The sequence below is a fragment of the Rhinatrema bivittatum genome, chromosome 16 (genome assembly GCF_901001135.1).
Source record: "Rhinatrema bivittatum chromosome 16, aRhiBiv1.1, whole genome shotgun sequence".
NCBI lineage: Eukaryota > Metazoa > Chordata > Amphibia > Gymnophiona > Rhinatrematidae > Rhinatrema > Rhinatrema bivittatum.
This window is the reverse complement of record NC_042630.1, coordinates 41,087,438-41,113,814: the sequence shown is the minus strand read 5'-3', so window position 1 is coordinate 41,113,814 and position 26,377 is coordinate 41,087,438. Positions and strand designations below refer to the sequence as shown.

The 26,377-nt window shown below is 44.3% G+C and overlaps 1 pseudogene; it reads right to left on the bottom strand.

The window, feature by feature from the left end:
- Nucleotides 1-26,377, bottom strand: LOC115077501 (annotated as a pseudogene).

Below are 26,377 nucleotides of genomic sequence, written 5' to 3'. Positions count from 1 at the left end.
TTATTCTTTTGAATGTTTCCTTACTAAATGTTCTCTTGTGTTCGTTTCAGGCTTTAGCAAAAGAATGTAGCACTTAGGAATAAATATACAGCCCAGAAGTCCAGTGCTGGAGGCCAGGATAGCAAATATCTCCACAGCCACCATGTATTTGCCTTTGCTGTTCAGGTACGCTGGGATGAAGGACACCCAAACACTGCAGAACACCAGCATGCTGAAGGTGATAAACTGGGCCTCGTTGAAGGTGTCAGGTAACTTCCTTACTAGGAACGCAACAACAAAACTTAACAGTGCCAGAAATCCCATGTATCCAACCATAATGTAGAAGGCAGTTACAGATCCCTCATTACATTGTAATATCATTTTCCCTGTTTCAGATTTTGTGTCCAACTCTGGGAATGGAGGAGACATGAGGAGCCACACAGTGCATATCAGGACTTCACCCACTGAACACAGAAGAACAAGATAGAGGGATATTCTGGTCTTTAAACCATTTCTTAAGCCTGCTGCCAGGTCTCGTAGCATTGAAGACCATAGCAACTGTGAGGGTTTTAGCCAATATAGAAGAAATAGAGACAGCAAATATAATCCCAAATGCAGGCTGTCGTAGCAGACAGGTCACCTTTAGAGGTTGTCCAATGAATGACAAGGTGCAGAGGAAGGACATCATTAGGGAGATGAGCATGATATAGCTGAGATCACTATTATTTGCTTTCACCCAGGGCTGTATCTTTATGTTCCAATAAAAATTTCCCATCACTCCAGCAGTTATTATGGAAAAGAAACAGCAACAGAAGCTAAAGCTAGACCCAAAGGCTCTTCAATAAGAAAGGAAGTCAATGGCTCTTGGGATGCATCGATCTCTCTCCGGATTTGACCACTGATCTTCTGGGCAGGGTGCACAGTTTTCCATATCTATCAAGGAATCAAGAAAAATAATTAAGCACATTTGGCCGATAGGTTACATCATTTGTTTCTTTTCACACTGGATATGACTGTTACTTTTGCATTGTAACATCATACCTATAAGGGAGCCCGGACCGACGTGCCGCAAATGCGCAGTAAGAGAGCAGCTCTACCGCGCTGCGCGCACATCGGCCAGAGCGCAGCGTGTCAGAAAAAAAAATGGCACCTGCTTCTTAGGAGCAGGACCGGCAGCGGCAGCAGCAACGAGCAGGACCGGCGGCAGTGGCGGCGACGAGGAGCAGTAGCTGCGGCGGCGGCGACGCGCGCGCGAGAGGCAGGGAGGAGCAATATGCAAGAGAGAGAGGCAGGGAGGAGCAGTAGTGGCGGCAGCATGCGAGAGGCAGGGAGGAGCAGTAGCGGCAGCGACGCGCGCACGGGAGGGACGGGACACCCCCTGTCTGCCAGTTGTGGATGAGCCTGGGAGGGAGTGAGTGAGGATAGGGAGGAGAGAGTGAGCTGAGGGGAGGAGGAAGAGAGTGAGGTGAGGGAGGGGGAGAGAGTGAGGTGGGAGAGGTGGGAGGAAGGGGAGAGAGTGAGTGGGGGAGGGAGGAGGTGGGGGAGGGGGAGGAGTGTGAGGTGGGGGGGACAGTGCGGGGGGGAGGTGAGAGGGAGGGAGGGGAGAGAGGGGGGTGGGGGAGGTGAGAGGGGGGAGGAGAGAGAGGGAGGTGGGGAGGGGAGAGCGAGGGAGGTGGGGGGAGGTGGGGGAGGGAGGAGGAGCGGGGAGGGGTGGGAGGGGAGGGAGGCGAGAGAGAGGAGTGGGGGAGGTGAGGAGGGGGGAGGTGGAGGGAGGGGGGGGTGAGAGGGAGAGGGAGGTGGGGGGAGTGGAGAGGGAGGGAGGGAGGATAGAGAGAGGGAGGTGGGGGGAGGTGAGGGAGGGAGGAGGGAGAGAGAGAGATGGGAGGAGGGGGGGCAGGGAGTGGAAAGGAAATGGCCCAAAAAAGTTTTAATGTAGCCCGTTGTTACAGGCTTAACGGCTAGTATATAATATAGAAATAGCACTACTATCCACTTTTATCTGTAAAATTTATTTGGCTCAAACTTTCATTTCTGTTTCTGCATTTGCTACAGTAATATTTATTGCTTTCCAGTTTTTTACAGGGTTATTCTTCTTTCTATGTATCCAAGAATTCCTCCTTCTCTAGACACTGTTTTGTTAGGCTGTTGTTTCATCAGTTCAAAATGTCTTACCAATGGTGAATCCAATAAAAACTAGCTTCCATCATTCACAATTTAATCCATAACAATCTAATCCCTTTCAAAACTGAACTCTCACTCTATTGAAAGCTGTCAATATTCCCAAATAAAACTACTTTTCCAGATGAAGCACAGTATCACACAATAATCCAAAGACTCAATTCAAGAGTGTGAAATCCATTATTAACTATAACAATAAAAGTCCTACCTGTCTCAATATCGACACATCAATGGATTGAAGTAATGCTTTTGGAAAATTTTGTAATCAAATATGACAAAATTGTTTCAAAACCTTTCCAAGTTCTCTTAAAAAGTGTTAACACCCACCCCACCAGCAACACAATCATGGAAAAAACTTCATAACAGTCACTAGCACTGAAATTTTCCAAATTAATCTCTCTAAAATGAAAACAAATCCAATCCCAGTTCTCCATGTTCCTCCAATCTTTTCAAAACAATTAAAGAAAATATTGCCTTACCCATTGCCAATATCATGAATTCCCTGTACTTACCCGGATCAGTCCAGACAGCTGGGTTATACCTCCCTTCTAGCAGGTGGAGTCAGAGAACAAACTGAAAAGGCACCCCCTGAAAACCTAGTGTGCCATCTGCGATCCCTCAGTATTTCTCTGACTCCAGCAGGTGGAAGACAGCATAACCTGCGGTCCTGGTCTTACTAAATTAATTCTTTTTGATTCAAACACACTTTCATTATATACTTTCAGTGGCCTAATGACTAGATCAACAGCGTAGTGAGTAATAAAAAAAAAATACTTTTTCATTGCTAGGGGTTTGGATTCTCCTATTTACTTGCAGTATTAAGTTTTCCTCTCATTGCAGGCATAGCTGAGCCTTGTGGACTTTCAGCGTACTTACCTGGAGAGCCAGTGGCAGCCCGGTGAGTAGGGGAGATTTACCGGTGGGACGGTCCCTCTCCCCTACATGTCAGAGAAGTTTCATTCCTCTGTGTTCAGGGACGTTTCCATTCCCCTGCTCGTTTAAAAAAAAAAAAAGTAAACAAGACAGCCTGCTTCCTTCCTGGGCCTCCAGAAGGGGTGGACTTCTATCCAGGCAGTTTATTTTTCGCAGCGCTATCTGCCATACCGTGGGGAGTGCAGTGCTCGGCGTGTTCGAGAGTCGCAACCTGACCTCTCCCGCGACGGATTATGTTCGTGCTGCTTTGCCGGGGGACAGGGGCCCTTCTCAGCTGCCTCTGCTAGGGATGTGAATCGTTTTAGGACGATAAAATTATCGTCCGATAATTTTAATATCGTCTTCAACCGTTATGGAACACAATACAATACAGATTCTAACGATTTATCGTATAAAAGCGTTAGAATCATGAGCCGGCACACTAAAACACCCTAAACCCACCCCGACCCTTTAAATTTAAATCCCCCAACCCTCCCGAACCCCCCCCCCAATAACTTAAATAACCTGGCGGGTCCAGCGGCGGTCCGGAACGGCAGCGGTCCGGACGGGCTCCTGCTCCTGAATCTTGTCGTCTTCAGCCGGCGCCATTTTCCAAAATGGCGCCGAAAAATGGCGGCGGCCATAGACGAAAAAGATTGGGACGGCAGGAGGTCCTTCCGGACCCCCGCTGGACTTTTGGCAAGTCTCTTGGGGTCAGGAGGACCCCCCACAAGCTGGCCAAAAGTTCCTGGAGGTCCGCGGGGTCAGGGAGCGATTTCCCGCCGCGAATCGTTTTCGTACGGAAATGGCGCCGGCAGGAGATCGACTGCAGGAGGTCGTTCAGCGAGGCGCCGGAACCCTCGCTGAACGACCTCCTGCAGTCGATCTCCTGCCGGCGCCATTTTCCCTACGGAAAATGGCTGCCGGCCATACGCGTATGGCCGGCGCCATTTTCCGTACGAAAACGATTCGCGGCGGGAAATCGCTCCTGACCCCCCGCGGACCTCCAGAACTTTTGCCAGCTTGTGGGGGGCCTCCTGACCCCCACGAGACTTGCCAAAAGTCCAGCGGGGGTCCGGAAGGACCTCCTGCCGTCCAATCTTTTTCGTCTATGGCCGCCGCCATTTTTCGGCGCCATTTTGGAAAATGGCGCCGGGCTGAAGACGACAAGATTCAGGAGCAGGAGCCCGTTCCGGACTGCTGCCGTTCCGGACCGCCGCTGGACCCGCAGGTTATTTAAGTTATTTGGGGGGGGGTTCGGGAGGGTGGGGGATTTAATTTAAAGGGTCGGGGGTGGGTTTTAGGGGGTTTTAATGTGCCGGTTTTTCGATTTTTCGATTTTTTTCGATATTTTTTAAACGATTTTTTAACGATTTTTCACGATATTTACCCCCCCCAAACGGCAACAATACGATTCCCTCCCCCTCCCAGCCGAAATCGATCGTTAAGGACGATTCGAGGACACGATTCACATCCCTAGCCTCTGCTAGGCAGCAGATCTCTCCCGCAGCTGCGAGGGGTTGCCAAATGGGGGCTGGATGTTTCCTTGTCAGTTGGCTCCATCCCTGCGAAGCGTCGGGGAGGAACGGCAGCAGACATCTTGAGTAATTCCCCCTCAGAGGATATTCAGGGCTCCGGTGGAGGAGACTTTCCTCCGCCTCCTTGTTTAAGTCCTGTACCGCTCCCCGATGATGCATGTGAGCCTCTGCCTCCTCCCACTTCCTCTGCTCTGACAGAGGGGGCCTTTAAGAGGTAGCACCCTTTTTCATATCCCAATTGTGGTTGCTCTTGCACGAAGCTTACATGGAGGCAGAGGCTGATATTTTACAGCAACCTCCGCCATCAAAGAGACCCATGCCTGACCCTCATTCGGCACCTTGTGCTCCATTACCTTGGCCAGTACCTGATGAAGAGACACTGCCAGATCTGTTGGCTGACCCCGCGCCCCAGGACCCCCTTCAGGATCTGGGCGATTGACTTGGATTCTGCCGCTTCAGTTGAAGGGGATGATTCGCTGGTGCTTCGCTTGTTTAGGAGAGAAGAGCTAGATCCTCTAATTCCACAAGTTCTTACGGAGCTGTATTTACCAGTTCCACAATCAGTGATGGATGACACCCGGGGGATCCAGTGTTGTCCGGTCTTCGTGCTCTTCCTTCCTCGATCCTTTCCATTCCACTCAAGCCTCTTGCAGCTCATGACTCGAGAGTGGGATGTTCCAGAAGCCACTCTTTGCATTAGCAGAGCCATGAAGAAGATCTACCCACTTCCAGACAAATATTTGTACCTTCTTAAGATTCCAAAAGTAGATTCCGCCATAGCGGCCATTGCCAAGCACACTACCATTCCAGTGACGGGCGGCACCACCCTGAAAGATCTGCAAGACAGGAAGCTTGAGATACTTCTTAAAAGAAATTTTGAAGTGTCAGCTCTCTGAATGAGGGTGGCGATCTGCAGTAGTTTCATGCAGAGAGCCACCCTTCAATGGATTCAGCAACTGCTTACTGCACAGGAACTACCCCTGTCTGAGGCGGAATAGGCAGCAGACCGCCTGTAAGCAGCTGTCTCTTATACAGCGGATGCTCTGTATGATCTGCTGAGGACCTCCTCCAGAGCAATGTCCTCCGCGGTTGGCAGCAAGGAGGTTAATATGGCTGCCCCATTGGTCTACAGATTCTTCTTCCAAGTCTCAGTTGGGATCCTTCCCCTTTTAAAGGGAAGCTTCTATTTGGAGACGATCTGGAGCAGCTTATCAAGGATTTGGGAGAGAACAAAGGTTTACAAATTGCTGGAGGTTAAGCCCAGATCTATTCGTCCTTTCAATTCCTATAGGGGGTCGTTTCCCAGGGCCAGCGGCAATTTTCGTTCAGCTAGGGCCCTGCCTTTTCCTTCTTGGCAAGCTCCCCGTCGAGGGTCGCAGGCTTGGGCAACGCTCCTTTGAGGCAGGTGGCCTCCCCGAGGTGGTACTTCCCAGGGGGTTTTCCAACACCCAAGGCGGCACAATGAAGGTGCGCCAGCCCGTTCTTCCATTCCGGTGATAGGGGGCCGACGCTCTCTTTTTCAAGAGGAATGGCTCAAGATCACATCTAATCAATGGGTCTTAGACATTGTAAGTCGCAGTTATGCTTTAGATTTTGCTCTCCCTCTGCGGGACCTTTTCCTGATGTCTCCTTGTGGGTCTCGAGTGAAAAGGCAAGTGGTACTCCAGACCCTGGCTCGCTTGAAGGCCCTGAGAGCGATCATTCCAGTCCTGCCGGGGGAGTGCCGGACAGGCAGATATTCCATTTATTTTGTAGTTTCAAAAAAGGAGGGCTCATTCCATCCCATCCTGGACTTGAAGAGGGTCAACAGAGCCATTCGCGTTCCCTGTTTTCACATGGAAACCTTGAGATCTGTCATTGTGGCCAAACACAAAGGAGAATATTTGACCTCTTTGGATCTGACAGAGGCTTATCTGTACATCGGTGAACAGGAGCATCATCAAAGGTTTCTCCGGTTCATGGTGCTAGGGGAACATTACCAGTTTCAAGCGCTACCATTTGGTCTGGCGATGGCACCGCAAGTATTCACCAAGGTCATGATAGTGGTAGCAGCGTCTCTGCAGAAAGAAGGGATTCTGGTTCATCCCTATTTGGATGACTGGCTCATTCGGGCGAAGTCACAGTGCCTCTGCGAGCAGGCAGTTCAGTTGGTGGTACTGCGGCATCAGTCCCTCGGCTGGGTGGTCAACTTTCCCAAGAGCCAACTGGTTCCGTCACAAGAGTTGGAATTTCTAGGAGCCCGATTCGACATGGTGGTGGGCAAGGTTTTCCTTCCCGTGCAGAGAATGGCCAAGTTGATGTCTCAGGTTTGGCGACTGCTGGTTTTCCCATTGCCCATCATCTGGGAATATTTATAAGTTCTTGGTTCTATGCCTTATACTCTGGAATTGGTCCCATGAGCATTCGCTCATTTGAGGCCTTTTCAGAGAGTGTTGCTTTCTCGCTGGGATCCCAAGTCTGAGGATTTTCACCTTCAATGGCCTCTCCTAGATCCAGACAGGAGTAGTCTCCGATTTGGAGAATCCAAGGTGGCTGACTGTGATAACAGATGCCAGTCCTTCCGGTTAGGGGCAGTTTGCCAGTCGCACTCTGCTCAAGGTCAGTGGTCGGTTCCAGAGTCAAAGTGATCCATAAATCATTTGGAAACCAGAGCAGTTCGTTTGGCATTGCACAGCTTCTATCCCCTAGTACACCATCAGTCGGTAAGGATCCTATCCAAACAATGCCACCACGGTGGCCTACCTCAAACCGATAGGGAGGAACATGGAGTTGGCTGGTGGCCGTCGAAGCAGACAAGCTTGTGGTATGGGCGGAGCGCAATATGCATCATCTGGCGGCGTCTCACATAGCCGGGGTCAACAACATCCAAGCAGACTTTCTCAATCGTCAGCAGCTAGACCCCAGGGAGTGGGAGCTATCCGAGGAGGTGATGCAACTCTTGATCTGGCGGTGGGGTGTTCCCCACCTGGACTTGATGGCGATGCGAACAAACACGAAAGTGGTACGGTCTTTCAGCCACAGACGGGAGCACGGAGCAGAAGGGGTAGATGCTCTAGTCCTTCCTTGGCCCAGCAGCGTGCTTCTCTGTATTCCCTCCTTGGCCTCTGGTGGGCAAAATGCTCAGACGGATAGAGTCGCACCGGGGACTGGTAGTTCTCGTAGCTCCAGAGTGGCCGCGAAGACCCTGGTTCGCGGACCTAATCAACTTGGGGTCGAGGGTCCCTTGCATCTTGGACACCAGTATTTTTCGATCAGGCGGATCGCTTCTGTCTAGTGGCTTGGCTTATGAGAGGCGCCAGCTGAGGAAAAAAGGGTACCCTGAGTCGGTGATTTCTACTCTACTTCGCGTGCATAAGACTTCCATGTCACTTACTTACGCACGGGTTTGGAAGGTTTTGATTCCTGGTGTGGCAGTTTTCAGGTTTCCCCCGTGAAGGGCCACAGGCCATCGGCGCCATTTTATTAGTGGCAGCCAACGGCCCGAGTGCGGGAGATCGCTCCCAGGACCCCCACTGGACCACCAGGTAATTTTAAAATGTTTTTTTCGGGGGGTGGGCTTCAGGAGGGTGGGGGAAGCTAAGGGAGCAGTTTTAAAGGGTCGGGGTGGGTTGTTTTTTTTATCGGCTCGGGCGCAGCCGATTAAAAAAAAAAAACCCGATCGGACCGCACGAAGGAAGGAAAATTCACCGATTCTGGTTCCAATTCACATCCCTACATTACAGTGATTCAGCCATAAAGTGATCATCACATGGACCACATTGATCAAACTTTTCCTTTCAATGAAAGAAAAGAGTTTTCCACAATTGACACAGGTGAAAGAGGCAATATAAACAACCCCCATAAAATCAAATCCACTCTACTGTACAACTGATTTTAATCCATGCATTGTGTTTCCTGGTATAACATATATTGCCTTTCACAGGTAATATTTTAGAAAAGATACCACTGTCCTTGACAGCTGTCTATGATCCCCTCCATCTATTTCCTATCAATCATACTGCTTTTCCCACATGCCATTCTTCATTTTACTCACCCATCATGTTGGTGATTTCTCCTTCAGGACATGGGACACAGTCATAGCAGCAGAGGGGTTTTCCTTCCCGAGGGGCTTTCCTGTATCCAGGAGAGCAGCTCTCACTGCACACAGAGCGAGGAATCTGGGTTGTGTTATGAGTTAAAGGAAATGTAATAAGATATTAGATGTAATGTAATAAGATATCTGGAGGCCAATGTTCAGTAGGTAGTTTAATGGACAAGTTATCCAGCTAAAGTCAGCGGGATAACTTGTCCTGTGTATTCAGTGAGTTAAAGATCTCGCTGAATATACTTGTTTAAAGTTATCCAGATACAAAACAACCTACAGCTACAGTATATTTGAATATAGCCAAGTATTTTTTCAGTTATGTGGCGTTGCGTGCTTGGATAACATACTACTTAATTGGATATCTTTATAAGACATCTGGTGAAGTAGAACTGTCATAACCAATCAAAAAAAAAAAAAAATAGGGCAAGCAGACCAATCCCCACTCTATCCCTAAAATCGTATACAAAAGCTCTGTTGGGCTGTACTCATGTCACCACCAAACCAATAGTAATCTTTTAAAAATCACCAGTATTTTACCCAGGCTCCCTGTCCTGGTTTTCAATGAATTGTACACTCGTCTGGACCCCCCTCCCTTACCTCTCACCCACCCACATATAAAGACAAGTTATACTGCCCTCCACCTTCTCCCCAACCCTTCCCATCTTCCTGGATACCTTATTTTTGCTAACCAGGAATGAGAGATCAACTGCCTCGCTCCTGGCACATTCAGCACGGATCTGATGTGGTATCTATGCTTTCTACCTGCTGGTAGTATTCATTAATTCCTGATAAGTTTCAATGCCAGGATAGGAAGGCACAGTTAAAACAATATTAGAATAGTCAATCATAGGTAGTATTGATACCTGGACAACCATTTGAAAATCAGCATTATGCAACATATGTTTCAGACCATATAGAGCTCTCAGTTTAAAGAAACCAGATCTGATCACAGCCTTAAGATGATGGTGAATGGATATATGAGAATCAATCAAAACACCCAATCTTCAAACAGCACCATTCTGAGCAATGTTTTCTGTTTCTAACTTGTTGTGTATATTCAGAAATAAATGATCCAAACCTGTTGTGATTCTGCCTGTTATGCAGCCTCCGAACCACAAGACACCCTCAAGGAGCAGCTTTTACCCTCTCTGTAGTGTCAGCCACCATGATCACATCACTCAGCAGGGCATAGCCATTTAACCCTGCCTCTGGTTATGCTTGGGGCCTTGTCATTGAGTCCACTCAGCTCCCTGCTATGCCCCACGTCTCAGATTGCTCTATGGCTTTCCTCAGCCTTCTGCTCTACTTTTGCTCTGTGGCCTCCCTAGTCCTTCTGCTTTTGCCTTGCTCACTGGACTCCCTAGTTCTTTTGTGATACCTGTCTGGTCTAGTCTTTGTCTTGCCTGTCTTGTCCTGGTCTGTTTGTCCCAGCTTTTTCCAATGTCCCAGCCTGTTACAGTGTTCCACACCTGCCTCTGGTTCCAGCCTTGCCCAAGTTCCAGTCTCCAGTCCAGCCTGACTTCAGTCTTCAGTCCCTGTCTAAGTCCTGCTGGCCTCCAGAACCCAAGGGTTCAACCTGTGGGGCGGTGGCTGGTATAAGCCAAAGATTCCCTAGATTAGATCTGTCTTGCCCTATAGCTATGGTCTGTTCCCATGGGAGTTTCCCTGCCTAGATGGGTCCTTCAACCATAACAAAACCAAGCCAAAATTGTACCTGACAGGTCACATTCCTTAATCCTAAATAGTAGTATTTTGTGATCGACAGTGTCAAATACTGAGGAAATGTCTAATGATACTAGAATGAAGCTTTCCCAACATCAAGGCCTTTTCTAAAAATGTCCAACATGAAGAGAACCAAAGCTCAGAATTTAGGAATTTTTGATAACCAAACTGATGAGGGTCCAAGATTTCACACTCTTCAATGAAATCAGACAACTGATTCAAGACTAGTTTCAAATAATTTAGCCAAGAATGACAGGGAAGAAATGGGCCTAGAGTTAGCAGGGTCTGTGCAATCCAGATTTTGCTCCTTTTACAAGGCTCTGATACAAGTTCTATTTAGAGAATTTGGAACGACACTTCGCGTGAGTTAGGTGTTTATCAAAGCAGCCAAAGAAGTGTTATTGTAAGGCTGATGCAGGCATTAATATACAAGTTATTAGCTTTTTTCTCATTTACATACATATTTATAGCCACATTATGCTCACCATGCTTTTGTGAAAAGGTCCATTAATATAAACTAGCTACTTATGAGCTTGATTCTAAATATTATTGTCCAAACAGGGGACTCTCTTGTCCTAAATGTTTTAATAATGAATATCCAAACACCCAGGGCCAGTGCTCCCATTAGGCAAACTAGACGGTCGCCTAGAGCACCAAGATTTTGGGGGCAGCAAAATTCTGCAAGTGTGATATCTAGAAGGGTGCTGTACCACAGCGAATGATGTCAGTAAAGGCAGTGCCATGCTGGAGACACTACTGCTGGTAATTAAGTTAGGGGAGGGGAAATGAAAGGCCACATTTTTGCCTTGGGCACCAAATATGCTTGCACCAGCTTTGCAAACACCGGCTCTTGCATTGACAATCAACACATTATCCCTAAATCTCTTATATATTAAAAAAAACTCACCTTTTGTTTATATCAAAATTATAATACACGTACACAAAATTTGAGTTCAAATTCAAAACAGGAACATTTTCATGAATCAAGCTTGAAGGAATTTCGGGATTTTCTTATGGATTACTGGGGAAGTTCTCAACTAAATCTGTTAACTGTCAGACAGATTTGATGTGAGTTTGCCAATTTGTTTGTATCTTCTCTGAATCAGCACCGTAGAACCCATGGATCATGCAAACATCATTTTCCAATGTGGTTTTGCTGAATGAAAGAGTTCTTATTGAATTTTCAGGGGAATGGTTCGTGGAATAACTGTAATGACCCATGAAATAATTTGCTGGCATAAAAAAAATGTTGTTTTTGAACTTTTTTGAAAAGTGGACGCATGCCTGGTTCTTACCTGTGTAATATTTGGTCCCCATGAGATTGCACTCACGTTGATGAGGAGTTGCTGACCCTGAGGAGCAGATGGATTATATTTTCCTACTTGATTTTTCCAGATAGTTCCATTCGAGAAGATCAACCAGTTTACAATATCAAATTGACCTTGCAGTTTCCCCTCATCAAAGATAATCAAATCACCAGCTGAAGTTCTGAACTGAAGATTTTTCATGTAGTGGTTTATCTTGAAACAAGGAAGCATAACAGATATGAAAGTAAATTTTGTTTGAAATAATTGTGGATTAATTTTCAGAGGATTTTAGCCCCTAATCTTAGGAGCTAGGCATCTTAATTGGCCTCTTTAAAAAGTGACAAGACTGATTCCCTAAATTTGGATTCCTAAAAACTGAATGCTATGGGGTTGGAGTCAAAGTATGAAAAAATAGTTAGATACTTACCATTGATATTCAGAACAAGGCAACTAACTGAAGCACCTACATGTTGGAAAACTAATTACAGTACAAATTTAGGAGTCCCGAGGTCCATATTTAAATGGTTTGTCTGGCTATGTTAGGAACTTAGCCATATAAGCAGTCGGATTTGAAATTCCTGTCATGTCAATTGCCACTGTTTTATAAAGATAAGTTTTTACTTAGATATAATTTACCAAGATAGATCAGAGGTGTTCTAAGGTCATTCTAGGTTGGGGTTAACAAAGGCCTAGATTCATAAAAAAGCTATAAATATAGTGAAAATAGCACCTGCGAAAAAAGGGGCGTGTTTAGAATAATATGATGACTAAAAGTAATTAATACATGCGGTGAAAAATCTCCGCACATGGAGAAAAATTATTGCACGCCGCAAAATGTCATCACATGCAGCAGTACATCATCGCACGCAGCACTATGTCACCGCATCATGCATTGTAGCATCGCGCTGTGCGTAATTTTTACACGTTATATAATACAGGCTTCCTGCAGATGTCTCTTTGAGGGTGTGTCGAGGTGTAGTTTAGAGGAGAAGAGTGTAGTTGTTGTTCTGATGGTGATAGTAGTTTATAATTGCAAGTTCTGAGTGTGTTGTCTTGTATTTCCTTTTGTCATCCTTAACCTTTGTCTTTTGTCTCTCTGTGTGTGTGTGAGAAAGTTTTTGTTTATGAAGTTTGTCTGTTTGTTTTTCTGTGGAGGAGGTGGTGAGTGGAGGACGTGGTTGTAAGTGGAGGAAGTGGTGGTGAGTGATGAGGAGGTTGTGAGTAGAGGAGGTAGTGGTGAGTGGTGGAGGTTGTGTGTGGAGGTGTGAAGGAGTTTGAGAAAGTGGAGCATGAGAGGCATGGGGCGAGACAAGAGGTCAAGCATGAGGACAGAAGAGGGAGGAGGGAGGAGTGGAGGCAGGATGACAAAGGCAGAGGAAGGAGAAGTAGGAGTCGGAGTAGAGATAGGAGTAGAGAGAGGCAGCATAGAAGGTATAGGAGGAAGCAGGTGGGGGAAGGAGATAATCGGGCAAGCATGCAGGGAGGAGTAGGCCAAGGTAGACATAGGAAGAGGGGAAGGGATTTAGCAAGCAGGCCCAGGAGGGGGGGGGGGAAGAAGGGAGGGGAGAGTTGAGTGGTTCGGAGAATGAGGACAGTGAGGACAACTCTCTGGAAGAGTAAGTGGCACCCTCATCTGGCAGCCAAGCAGCAGGATGCCTTTGACTCCATGCTATTTAGTTCAGTGTCAATGAAATGTTAATAGTAGGAGTGCTTGAAAACTATGTCACACTGTTTGGCAACCAGGAACCTAAAACATCTAAGTCAGCCAAGGCCCGGATCTGAAGAAGCCTAGCCCAGACCAGCAGTAGGCACAGTGGCATAAAAAGAAGTGGGGAGCAGGTCAACCACAGGTACAGAGATATAAAGGTGCAGCTTAAAGCCAAGGTGGCGGCCCAAAACAACCACCGACGAATGATGGGAGAAGGAGCTCCATGTCCGATAGTGATCACTGAAATGGAGCATAACCTAATCGAAAGGCTGGTACCGGATGTAAACAAGGGAATGGATTTCACATATAAGAGGGCATGCAGGAACAGATGTACACATCATTTGGAATCAGATGCTTACAATGCAAAGAAGCAAAGTGTACCTCTGATGCCAAAAGAAAAAAGGGTACCTACTCCTATTGATACTTATGTGTTATGTTTGTTTCCACACCTCTCACCTGACAACATACTGGTCCCAGCCAGGATGTCCCAGGGCCATGGACCAGCCAGCCACCATCAGGTTGGGAAAGCCTTTTCTGATGGATGTGGAGATGCAGGTTAGTGCTGAGTAGGAGGAGGAGCAACCGAGCAGCCACAGTCAGCTGGGGCATTTGTAATGCTGGAATCTTAGGGTTCCCTGCCCCAACTTTATGTGTCCCTAAATCTATCACAGTTAATGGAGGAGCCTAGCATGGAGTGGGTGCCTCCAGGATCATTTGAAGGTCAAGTCAACACACCACAGGCCCATCCAGAACCACCACAAGGCATCCAGGAGGAGGAGGAGGAGGAGGGAAGAAGCCCAATAATGCCAATTTTGCAGCCACAAAGACCTACACCACAAACACTGCTACTGCCAGCAGCATCTGCACCATCAGCATCCCCCCAACCTCATCAGTCCATACAGGAGCAGCTGCATGAGCTGCAAAGGAGGCAAGTAGAACAACACAGACATATACGGGCAGAGCTATTGGGGCTATGGAGGGCTGTAAACAGACAGACCTGCATTCTGCAACAGCAAACGGCAGCCCACACCCACAATGTTACAACACTCACAGGCGCTATAAACACCCTTAAGAATGTGCTGATGCAGATTTTACTAAGGATGCCAGAACCTCCGAGTACTCAGTGCCATAAGTGGAATCTACACCACAGAGCAGTCCCCATGTTGATAGACGGGCAAGGGATAGGCCCTCAAAACTCATGCCCCCACCAACAGGCTGGCCCCGTCATGGTAAGGGGCCATGAACTATATAGCCATGTGCCCTCTATGATCATTCAACCACACATCTATACCAAACCCGGGCTGGGCTCTGCACAGAGTTCCTGTGCTGGCTAGTTGGAAGAAGCCTGCTGGGCCCATTCCTCACTACAGAGTTCCTGTTCTGGCTAGATGGAAGAAGCCTGCCAAGCCCATCCTCACTACAGAGTTCCTGTGCCAGCTGGATGGAAGAAGCCTGCTGGGCCCATCCTCACTACTCAGTTTCTGTGCTGGCATGCAGAAAAGAGTTTCAATGTTGTTTTTTTAGCTCCTACAGACTAACTATAAATCCTTCATTCTCTACCCATATTATATCTTCCCGAAAGCATTATATGTTGTTGTAGCAGCTGCTAGCTCTTCTCATCATGTGTCATCTCCTGCTCTGGATGCTGATATTTCCTCTCATCTCAACTCTTACTGATGCTTCTGTCTTCATGCTGCTGCATCTTCACCTGGGCCTCCTGTCTTCATGCTGCTGTGTTTTACTATCCTGGTCCAGCTGCCTTTACTTGAACTTTGCTGCTGTGGCCCTTTGACTGTCCCCTTTGAGTGTACTCTTTCAACATGGACTGTCTGGGGCCTTTACTTGAACTTTGCTGCCATGGCCCTTTGGCTGTCCTCTTTGAGTGCACTCTTTCAACATGGACTTTCTGGGGCCTTTACTTGAATTTTGCTGCTGTGGCCCTTTGGCTGTCCCTTTGAATGTACTCTTTCAACATGGGCTGTCTGGGGCCTTTCACTTCAAAGCACAAAGTACTGAATATAGCAGTAATGTTACAGCAGTACAATAGCTTTAGGAATGCCACTTCCTCTTTCTATGTTCTTCATAGTAATCATGATTGTGCATAAAGGATAACATGCAATGCCTGTATATGTAAGATCTATGAATGTACAGATGTACCCACAATGTGTACTTTAAAAGTTCACATTTTTGAACTGTTTGCTATGTATTCATTGCACAATGTGATTATCTAAGACATTGCCTTTATTTCAAACAGTGCACTACATGTGTTTGCTAATAAAGTGCTCACTGTTTTGAAACAAAACATTTATGTTTATGTCCTTTAATTGCGTTGTTAAAGTCATACTGCCCTTGAAGGTTAAAGGTTTGCTTTCCACATCACCATGCATGCTACAATGGCCTGCCTCATTCCAATTGTGCATTCATTGAGCATGCAAGACCATATGGGCAATGCCATAACAATGAAAGATGTGTGTGTGTGCTGCTAAGACAGGCAGAGGTAAAGAACAAGCTCATTGCTGGGGAGCTTTACTATTGCCTCTTGGTGCCTTCTTCACACAGCATCGTGGCTTGTTACAGCTGCTTAGATGTGCCTGCATGTGACCCGCTCACTACCTTCATGGCTAAGACAATATATAAACTGCATGTACAGCCTGTGTGCCGTGAACCCGAACTTGCAGACATCATGACACAACACTTTATTTTCTGTTCAATTATTTTGTTAAGGAGTGCAAAGGTATGTGACCAGATAAATGAAAAGCTTACACAGTTAAACTAAAGTTACTTTCAACAAGAGTGCTCTCCCAGTGACACTCTTGTTGAAAGTAACTTCAGAATAATAAAGTTTTTGTTTTCCCGTCCCTCCCGACGCAGCCTGGTGGCGAAACACGGGTCCGTGTCGGGGGACCTGCTCATACAAACCTTTGCATTACACTGTGGAGTTGCCGAAATAAAATCTTAAAATTTATCTTTGCATTAAGAAGTGTGGACATTTAAATTCTTCTGCACATTTTCCTGTGGATTGCTGTCATTGTTTAGAATTGTTTTTGGTTGTGATAATTGGAAAAGTATAGTGGTTAATGCTGGAACTTGAGAATACCAGGTTCTAGACATTTACAGAGATATGTTGCATCACCATTATCATACTTTGTGAAATATTATCAAATTTAAAACAGATGATATTGCAATAGATATTTTACATTGTGATTTGAAAATTTGTCACACATTGGTGTTGGGATTTTTACATTATGATATGATGTTTTTATAGCTGTTGCATGATTGTGATATGATTGTGGTATGGATTAATGATTGTGTTAGATAGTAATCATTGTCTAGACAAGATCTATTTTATTTATTTCATTAATAAATAATATATTTGAGATTGAATGTTGCGATGTCGTGAGTTCTCTTTTTGTTTATGTAATTGCTTGGTGTAAGAGAACCAATAGTATAATATTACCCTCAGTGTAGTGTACCTTATTGTTTAGAAGCTGCCATGTTTAGAGGAGCTCAATATTGTTTCAAGTGACATGAATTCAGCTACCTAGTGGTAGTTGCTTTGCTTTTAATAAAAGAGCTTGAGCCAATTGAGTAGTGATTGCTGTCTTTCTATCAAGTGCTATGAAATGTTTCAGATATTCAGAAGGATAGATGTGTTAGTCTGGAGTAGAAAAAAATGACAGATGGATGGCACCTTATAGACTAATGTTTGGTTGCATGTTGAATCTGTACCAATGAGAAGAAGATCAGCAGCTTTGGTTTTCAAGATATAAGCCACATTCTGTGGATTAACCCCCTAAGGAAGCTCAAATGCAGCAAAACAGAGGTTCTCTGTAGTGGAATGGTTGTATATAAATGACCTAAATGTTACAGCGACAGTTAAAAGTGGAGAACTCTTCAAAGGAATTGATGGTGGGATGTACTAACATTCAAGGAGCTGCTAAAATCTGGTACTGTGCAAGCATTCTATTTATTTTTTTTTAATATTATTTTGAGCCATATGAGAAATTAGTTGCTACTGAAAGTTATAAATGTGTTTATTTCAAATTCAAAGTCACGGGTGGCAGGAGTTATTCTTGGCTTGTAAAGATTATAGTTAAGTCTGCCATTGTTGTCAGAAAAAAGTTTTGAAATAACCAGCCTTTTTTACTCCTTTAGTGGTTAGTAACACCTGAATAGCAGGTGGTTTTTGGATGCAGCTTGCATGTTTGATTTTGATTTATGACGATTTATTAATTGAATATTCAATTTTTTGGAATATGCTGTTATGTCTAAAATAGTAATTGTACCATTAATATTTGGTATTTTGCGGCTTGGTTTCTGTGAAGCTGAAATCTGTTGTTTGTATTTTATTTTGTTTTTATTATTGTTTTATTATTGTTTTATTATTGTTTTATTATTGCCATAAAAAATTCAAACAGAATCTCAAAACCTGGCTCTTCAAACTGGCATACCCCGATTAACCAACCACGCCCAAATTTTACATACCCTACCTTCACGCCCCTCCCCGACACATACACCTCTAATGAACCCTTACATCCATGACCCCCAACCCCCACCCCCTCCCACTCCCCTTACTTCCATGACCCCTCTACCCCACCCCCTCCCACTCCCCTTTCCCCTACTCCTCCTCCTCCCAACCCAACAACCCCTTCCTCCTCCTACCCCTCCATATCCACCTACTCACCTGCCACCTTATAAATAATTAAAGAACCTTTTCTCTCTTCAACCCTCCTTAAGAGCTACCTCTCCTTACCCGCCCTTGATACCTATCGACTTGTGAATAGTTAAATAACCTTTTCTCTCCTACTCTCCTCAAGAGTTTATCATGTATCCTCCTCATAATACACCTATCCTAAATTGAATTAGTTGTCATAATGTTTATATACTCTAATTTATTGTAAAGCTAAATAATGTTTATCTATACTTATCTACTCTAAATTATTGTAAAGCCTGTTGCTACGTTACGTTACACTGTGAACCGAGGTGATGTTTTTGACGTGCCCCGGTATATAAAAAATTCTTAAATAAATAAATAAATAAATAAATAAATAAATAATATTATGTATGTACCCTTGTATATCGCCTAGGCCTTGTTAAGTGTTAGGCGATTAATACATTTTAATAAATGAAAATGAAATGAAATGATTTATTTTCTTTGATTTTGATGAGTAGTGTTTTATCTAGGTGTTTGGGGTTTTTTTTACATTTATCTGTGCACTCACTGTGGTCATGAAGTACTTTTTCAAATACTTTTAGTAATTTGATTTGTGCAATGGAGTTGTTGGAGTACATGTTGAGTGCATTTTTCCCCTGGTGAGAGTACAAGAGCCACAATAAATCCAGCCCAGAGCAGTGCTGCTCTCACATCGCGCCCTCCACTCCACACCCCAGTGTCTTTTTCTCTGCATTCCTCCCAACTCCTCATACACACATTTTGGTGCAGACCTCTCCTCTTCCCTCCCAATTACAATCCTTTCCTGCATCTCCACCTTCCTCCTCCCCCATTCTCATTCTGCTCTCAGCTCCACCTCTGCTGCAGATGTTTCTCTCCTCCCCTGCACATGCTCCTGCCTCCCTTACAGACCACATCTATGGGGAATGCAGACAGAGCCACTGACTCCTGGCCAGCCTGGGATGAAGTAGTGCTCAGGCAGCAAAGTCCACATCCTGCGTCACTTTCTCACCGCTCTCCCCAGTGCACTTACGGATCTGCACCTGCCCGTCCATCCCTGTGACATCAGTGTCAGATCGATGAATAAGATGGACAATCCAAAGCCATTTGTGTGTTTCACAGCATAAATTGTACTAAAAACATATTATTCTTACCTGCCATGGGTGAATATCCTGCATCAGGCTTGATATTTGAGTAAATTCCATTTGTTGCATTTTGGGTGAGAGCATGTTATGTAAAGCATGAGCCACTGCATATATAGCAGTGTAAAGACTGTAGGTGAATCTAAAGTTATTCACATCAAATTCTGTTCCATTAAAGAACCTCAGCTCCTCTTTATCTGTGCATGGAGAGTAGGAACCAGTTTGCTCATCTTGAGGAATATTTACAGGTCTACAATGAAATTTCTTTATCCAGAACTCAGAAAGCAGATTTCTATGCAATATTTTGGAGTGAGAGGTACTGTGCATGAAGTTCTTAAGTCCAGGAATCTCTCCTTTCTTAACTGAGAGCATCAAAGAACCATTGAATAGAAAAAAAATGTTATTAAGTAAAGATTCTGGAGAAATATTTAAAGTAGCTGAGCAAATCCAAACTTTCCCAAGCAGCAAGTCTGACTTTAGGTTAAATATTAGGTCATCCAATAGGCTCATAAAATGGGAAAATCTGCTATAAACAATAAACACATTTGCTGTTGTATTTGTCATTACTTCAGCAATTGTGCTGAATATTCTTCTGTGATTGTTTTCATTCCATATTACTAAAAAGTCAACACAGGCGCCACTCCTGATAATCTCATTCCTCAGCTCCTCACTGGCTCTCACATTGCTGACATCATCCGATGCCACGATCCCAACCCAGGTCCAGCCAAAGTGCTTCAGTAATTGAATTATTGCTTCATACTGAGACCTCTCAGCAGGGACAGTTCGGTAAAAGGAAGGGAACTGAATTCTATCACTGAGGCTGGGATCCAGGGCTCCATAACTGATCTGAAGGGAACAGAAAAACATTTCAGCTAATTAGAGACAGCTATGGACATCATGAGATTTGACCAAAGAAAGAAAAAAAAAAATATTCCATAAAAGGTATGCTTTTCAGAAGAGCAAGTTTCTCTCCATGTTTTAGCTCATCATTAGAGATGTGAATCGTGTCCTCGATCGTCTTAACGATCGATTTCGGCTGGGAGGGGGAGGGAATCGTATTGTTGCCGTTTGGGGGGGGTAAAATATCGTGATATATCGTTAAAATCGTTAAAACCCGCTAAAAACCCCCCCCCGACCCTTTAATTAAATCCCCCACCCTCCCGAACCCCCCCCCCAAAATGACTTAAATTACCTGGGGGTCCGGAACGGCAGCGGTCCGGAACAGGCTCCTGCTACTGAATCTTGTTGTCTTCGGCCGGCGCCATTTTCCAAAATGGCGCCGAAAAATGGCGGCGGCCATAGACCAACAGGATTCTACGGCAGGAGGTCCTTCCGGACCCCCGCTGGACTTTTGGCAAGTCTTGTGGGGGTCAGGAGGCCCCCCCAAGCTGGCCAAAAGTTCCTGGAGGTCCAGCGGGGGTCAGGGAGCGATTTCCCGCCGCGAATCGTTTTCCGTACGGAAAATGGCGCCGGCAGGAGATCGACTACAGGAGGTCGTTCAGCGAGGCGCCGGAACCCTCGCTGAACGACCTCCTGCAGTCGATCTCCTGCCGGCGCCATTTTCCGTACGGAAAACGATTCGCGGCGGGAAATCGCTCCCTGACCCCCGCTGGACCTCCAGGAACTTTTGGCCAGCTTGGGGGGGCCTCCTGACCCCCACAAGACTTGCCAAAAGTCCAGCGGGGGTCCGGAAGGACCTCCTGCCGTCGAATCCTGTTGGTCTATGGCCGCCGCCATTTTTCGGCGCCATTTTGGAAAATGGCGCCGGCCGAAGACAACAAGATTCAGTAGCAGGAGCCCGTTCCGGACCGCTGCCGTTCCGGACCCCCAGGTAATTTAAGTCATTTGGGGGGGGTTCGGGAGGGTGGGGGATTGAAGGAGGTAGGATTTGGCAAGGAAATGTTTAAGTTATTTGGGGGGGGGTTCGGGAGGGTGGGGGATTTAATTTAAAGGGTCGGGGATGGGTTTTAGCGGGTTTTAGTGTGCCGGCTCACGATTCTAACGATTTATAACGATAAATCGTTAGAATCTCTATTGTATTGTGTTCCATAACGGTTTAAGACGATATTAAAATTATCGGACGATAATTTTAATCATCCTAAAACGATTCACATCCCTACTCATCATTCCCTTTTAATTGTAGTTTAACAAAGCCAGAAAGTTAAACAAAAGTGCCAGTGACACTATGGATGCTAATACCAGGTATAAAATGCAGGGGGGTACATGAAAACAAAGTTTTTTCTTTATTTCTAATGTTTTATTTATCACCTTTTACAATTACAAACAATTTACTTTACTTGGAAACACAAGAGTTTACATAGAAGAAATACCTTACATTTATCATAATATTCTAATCATGTAAATATATTCTTTCTATTTGCGGTAATTGCTGGGGGGAGGAGAGAAAATACAAAGAGGGAGTATTATAAGGAAATAGAATTTGTTAAGCTATCCTGATAAACCATATCATTTTCTGTATGCACAATTTTAAATGGTGGGGGCCTGCTCTTTCGCGCTCAAGGACTGCCTTAGCTGTTCAGGATTATAAAATATATAAGTGTTTCCAGAGTACTTAATTACACATTTTGCAGGATAACGTAATAAGAAATTTGCACCCATTGCAATAGTCTCTGGGCACATTGCCAAAAACTCTTTTCGATGTAATTGTGTCACTCTGGGCAAATCAGGAAATATTCGGATCAAGCCTCCAAGATATGTTTATTTATTTATTTATTTAGCAATTTTTTTTCTATACCAGTGTACGGACCTAACCTTCACATCGGTTTATAATCTTTAAAAACATAAAAATCATATCAAACATAAAACTATAGTGATTAACAATAGCTAGTACCTTTTAACATTTCTAACAACAAATGATGCATCTACCAAAAAGTGGGTTCCACATCCTTCATAAATTGCTTCTTCACCACATTATCTTGACTGCTCAGGTGTTATTCTCACCATAGGCTTGTTTGACTAGCCATGTTTTTGGAAGTTTTTTGAAATCTATCTGTCTGGATTCCAACCTTAGTTCCACTGGTAGGATATTCCAAATCTTAGGGGCTGCTCAGGATATTGCTCTTTCTCTTTCTGCTGTTAATCTGGCAGATGATAGCGATGAAATTGCCAATAAACCTTTATTTGATGATCGCAGATTGCGCTGTGGCGTGTGTAATCGTATAGATGCCGTTAACCATTCTGAATTTTCTGTATGTATTGCTTTATGGAGAATTGTTAGGACTTTGTATTTATTTATTTATTTATTTATTTATTTTCTATAATCAATATTCGATTTGACATATCGCACAGATATTATATTATATTATATATTCATATACATATTGTATCCTTTGCTCAATTGGGAGCCAATGTAAGTCAATGAGTATTGGGGTTATACGGTTGTGTTTACGGATTCCAGTTGTATCCCTGCTGCTGCATTCTGGATGATTTGCAGAGGTCTCAGGGTTGAATAGGGGAGTCCAAGTAACAGGGCATTGCAGTAATCGATGCCACTAAACATTAGGGTTTGTAGCACTGTTCTAAATTCTTTTTTATTCAGAAGAGGTTTTAATCTCCTTCACATAAGTAATTTACAGAACCCATTTTTCGTTAGTGTTTCTATATGTAACATTAATATTCTTAAAGTAATATTTCATTATTTGACCCCTATCGTATTCAGAAAATAGGGAAACAAAAAGAACAGTTCTTTCGGCTATTTCACATCCTGAACTTTCCAAATATTCTGATCAGTTGTTAAAGTTCCCCTCACCTCCAATTGGAGATATCTGTATCTGAGACTGTCTCTGTTGTAAATATAGTATCTTTTTCACCACTGGTACCTGATCTTCCAGTATTTTCAATATTTCTTTTAGATATCTTTTGAATGTAATTAGGGGGATCTCTCCCACCATTCTGGGAAAGTTCAATAGTCTCAAATTCAACTGCCTCAAATAGTTTTCACCTGATTCTAACCCGCGCATTAAAGAGGATTGTTCCCGCATGAATACAACATTTGATTAAGTCTCCTTCTTTAAGTCATTTGTAATCTCCGTTAAGGCCCGAGTTTGTTCTTCTTGCCTTAATTTACATTCTTTTCTACAGAGTCAGTTTTCATGGAGGCTATCTCCAATCGCTGGGACTGTTCATTGTGCGCAGTAGCAAGCAGCACAATTAAATCCTATATGGATTCCAGTGTTATTACAGCCGGTTTCTTAATCTCTAGGGGCTTCAAAGAAGACTTCTTTTTACCTCCGCTGCTCCTACTCCCGTTGTGTTCAGCTGTAATATCAGTTCTCCTCTCTCTCCACCGTCCACCGAGTCCTCCGGATGGTTGGAGGCAATTAGAGACCTCTCCCGGTCCTCAGCAGCACCGAGCAGCCTGCCTACATGTGATTGCTCGGTGACATCACTTCCTGGCAACTCAAGTTCTTCGACGCTATAAGGAGGAGATGTTTTCGGATGCAATCGTGGCTCTGGAGGACTCAACAACATCTCCCCCCCCCCATCCCACCAGCGGGGTTCCGCATCCTCATCTCCAATATGAGTGACGTAAACTGCGGTATTGTTCACTATCCAGCGGGGACCTGGGGTTCAGATTGGAAAACCCTAAATCTCCCTTTTTTTTATGCGGTAAGGAGTAAAGGTACGTTTTTCAAAGATTTACACAAGAATTGCTGGAGCGTTTCAGAAATGCGTCTGTTCAGGAACCATTTTGTTTTTCCCCCTTCTTTATTTCTTTCATTTCGTTTTTTCATGTATTTTGTTCATTTTGTTTATGTCATTGGTTTTGTTTTTACTACGTGTTTTAGTACCTGCTATTTGCAAAATAATATCCAAAGGGCCCAGTTTTTAAGGTTATCTGTGTAAGTAACTTAGGCCTGGATTCACTATTCTCAGAGAGAATAGTGAATCGCGCGGTACTCATGGACAGGGGGGCGAAGCAGGTGGTGGGCCTGTGAAAGCCTGCAGCCATCGCACCACTGCGGTGCACTGGCTGCCGGCTTTCGCACCAAATAACTACACCATACAGGTGTAGTTATTCGGCATGAAACTGGTGGCGATACGGGTCCTTACCTTTTGCCATCAGTGATGTCTTCATGGCGTCTGCCCCAGTGCTGCCCCGACTCCTCCCCTTCCTGTTCGATGTGGTCCAGAACCCGCCCCAATTTAGGTATCACACACGAAAAGGGACTTTTCGCATGCAAAAAGTTCCTTTTTGCGTGCGATCCCTTTAGAGAATGACCCCCTTAGCTGAATATAACCTAAGTTACAAGGGATATTCAGCGGCTTGACTACATCACTGAATATCCCCATATAAGCAGCTATTTAACTGGATAAGTTATATCCAGCTAAGTTAAACCTGGTATAACTATCCAATTAACTTAACTAGATAAGAGTGAATATTGCTAGTGATCCACCCACATTTTATCTGGCTATTCAGATAACTGGGTAAGTGACTTAGCTGGCTATCTAGCAGCTGCTGAACATAACCAGATATTCAGCAACTTCTAAATAGATGCATAAGACCTACATATCTAATTATCTAGCACCAAGCATGCTTTGAATATCGGGCTCAACAAAAATAACTCACATCAATATGTCAAAATGACACACAAATAAATGTTACGTTGTGTTGTTTAAATGGTAAATACACACACACAAAACATAGTTTTGTTGATGCTTTTGTATAGCTTTAAATGACAGCAAAACCCTAACAAATTGTAGCACAATGTATTAATTGTTTGGTAACATAATAATATAGAGATTCAATGCCACTTAGCTGGATAATTTGGACTTATCCAGCTATGAGATGCCATTTTAATTTTTAATCATGTTCAGTGGCCACCGTCTGTCCACATACATTTTTAGGACCCAAGAAACAAATTGGAAGCCGATCAATAATGCTGGGAAGCAGGACAAACGGTAGTGATTGGAATGAATAGGGATTCTTTATTGGTGTTAGCCCGACTCTGGCCGAGTTTCGCTCTCGCAGGAGCTGCCTCAGGGGCTACTGCAAGAACAATATTGATTAAAATTACACATGACTGACAAAATATACATAACAAATAAACATAGATGCGTGTTAATACAAATATAATGTTATCAACTTGGAAATATAAAAAATATAAATAAAATGATAAAACATGTATAAATACTAACAATAATTAAAAATAAAAAGTCAAAACACACGATTATGTGCATATGTTGTAGCAATGTGTGATTGTTGTTTACTACGTAACCTTGTGAGACTTATAGCCATGATGTGCAAAATTTGTATGTATGTGTATGTCTAAAAAACAATGGGCGTGGTATTGACAGGATAAAGTCATTAGTGAAATGGACATTGTATTTAAACATTAAATACCTGTATCACTGGTCGCTTGTATTATCTCACATAACAATGTGAGAACTTCACAAACTGTGCAGCAGAATATATCCAAGTAATACATAGCTGGATATGTTTTTCAGGACAAGTTTAGACTATGTGAATAGTGAATTGAAGGTCTAAATTATCTGGCTCTCGTAGCTGATAATACTGAAGTCTTGGATCTACCAAGTTGCTTGGATTCTCCCTTGGACAATGAAGATAGGGACCCTTAGAGGACGCCTAGACCAGCCTTGGAAAATAGAGTGGTAGCAGGAGTCTTTTGCATAAGGAATCCTTCTCGCGAGCTCTCACCTGGAACTGGACATCAATTCTCACACTCAGGGAGTTGAGTTCATCTAGGCCAGAAAGTAGTTCTCTTCCCATCAATTCATTTTTAATGCAGGCAGCCTTCTCCTGCCAGAAGTCGAATATGAGGCTATCCTGGTTCCATTGGAGTTCTGAAGCCAAAGTCCAGAACTGAATGGCATATTCTCCCACTGTCTTTGTTTCTTGATGAAGCAAGTCTGCAGCTGCAGATGAGGTCCTATCAGGCTCAACAAAAATTATCTGGAATTGTGCCACGAACTTGGAGAGGTTCCCCAAAAGGTGGTCATTCTTCTCCCAGAGGGGAAAAGCCCAGACCAAGGGCTGGCCATACAGCAAGAAGAATGTTACCTTGATGAGATCATTGAGAAAGCTGATTGTCTGTAGTTCATTTTGTATTAAGCACCGATTTAAGAAACCCTTGTAAGTCTTGGGGGCCTTCAT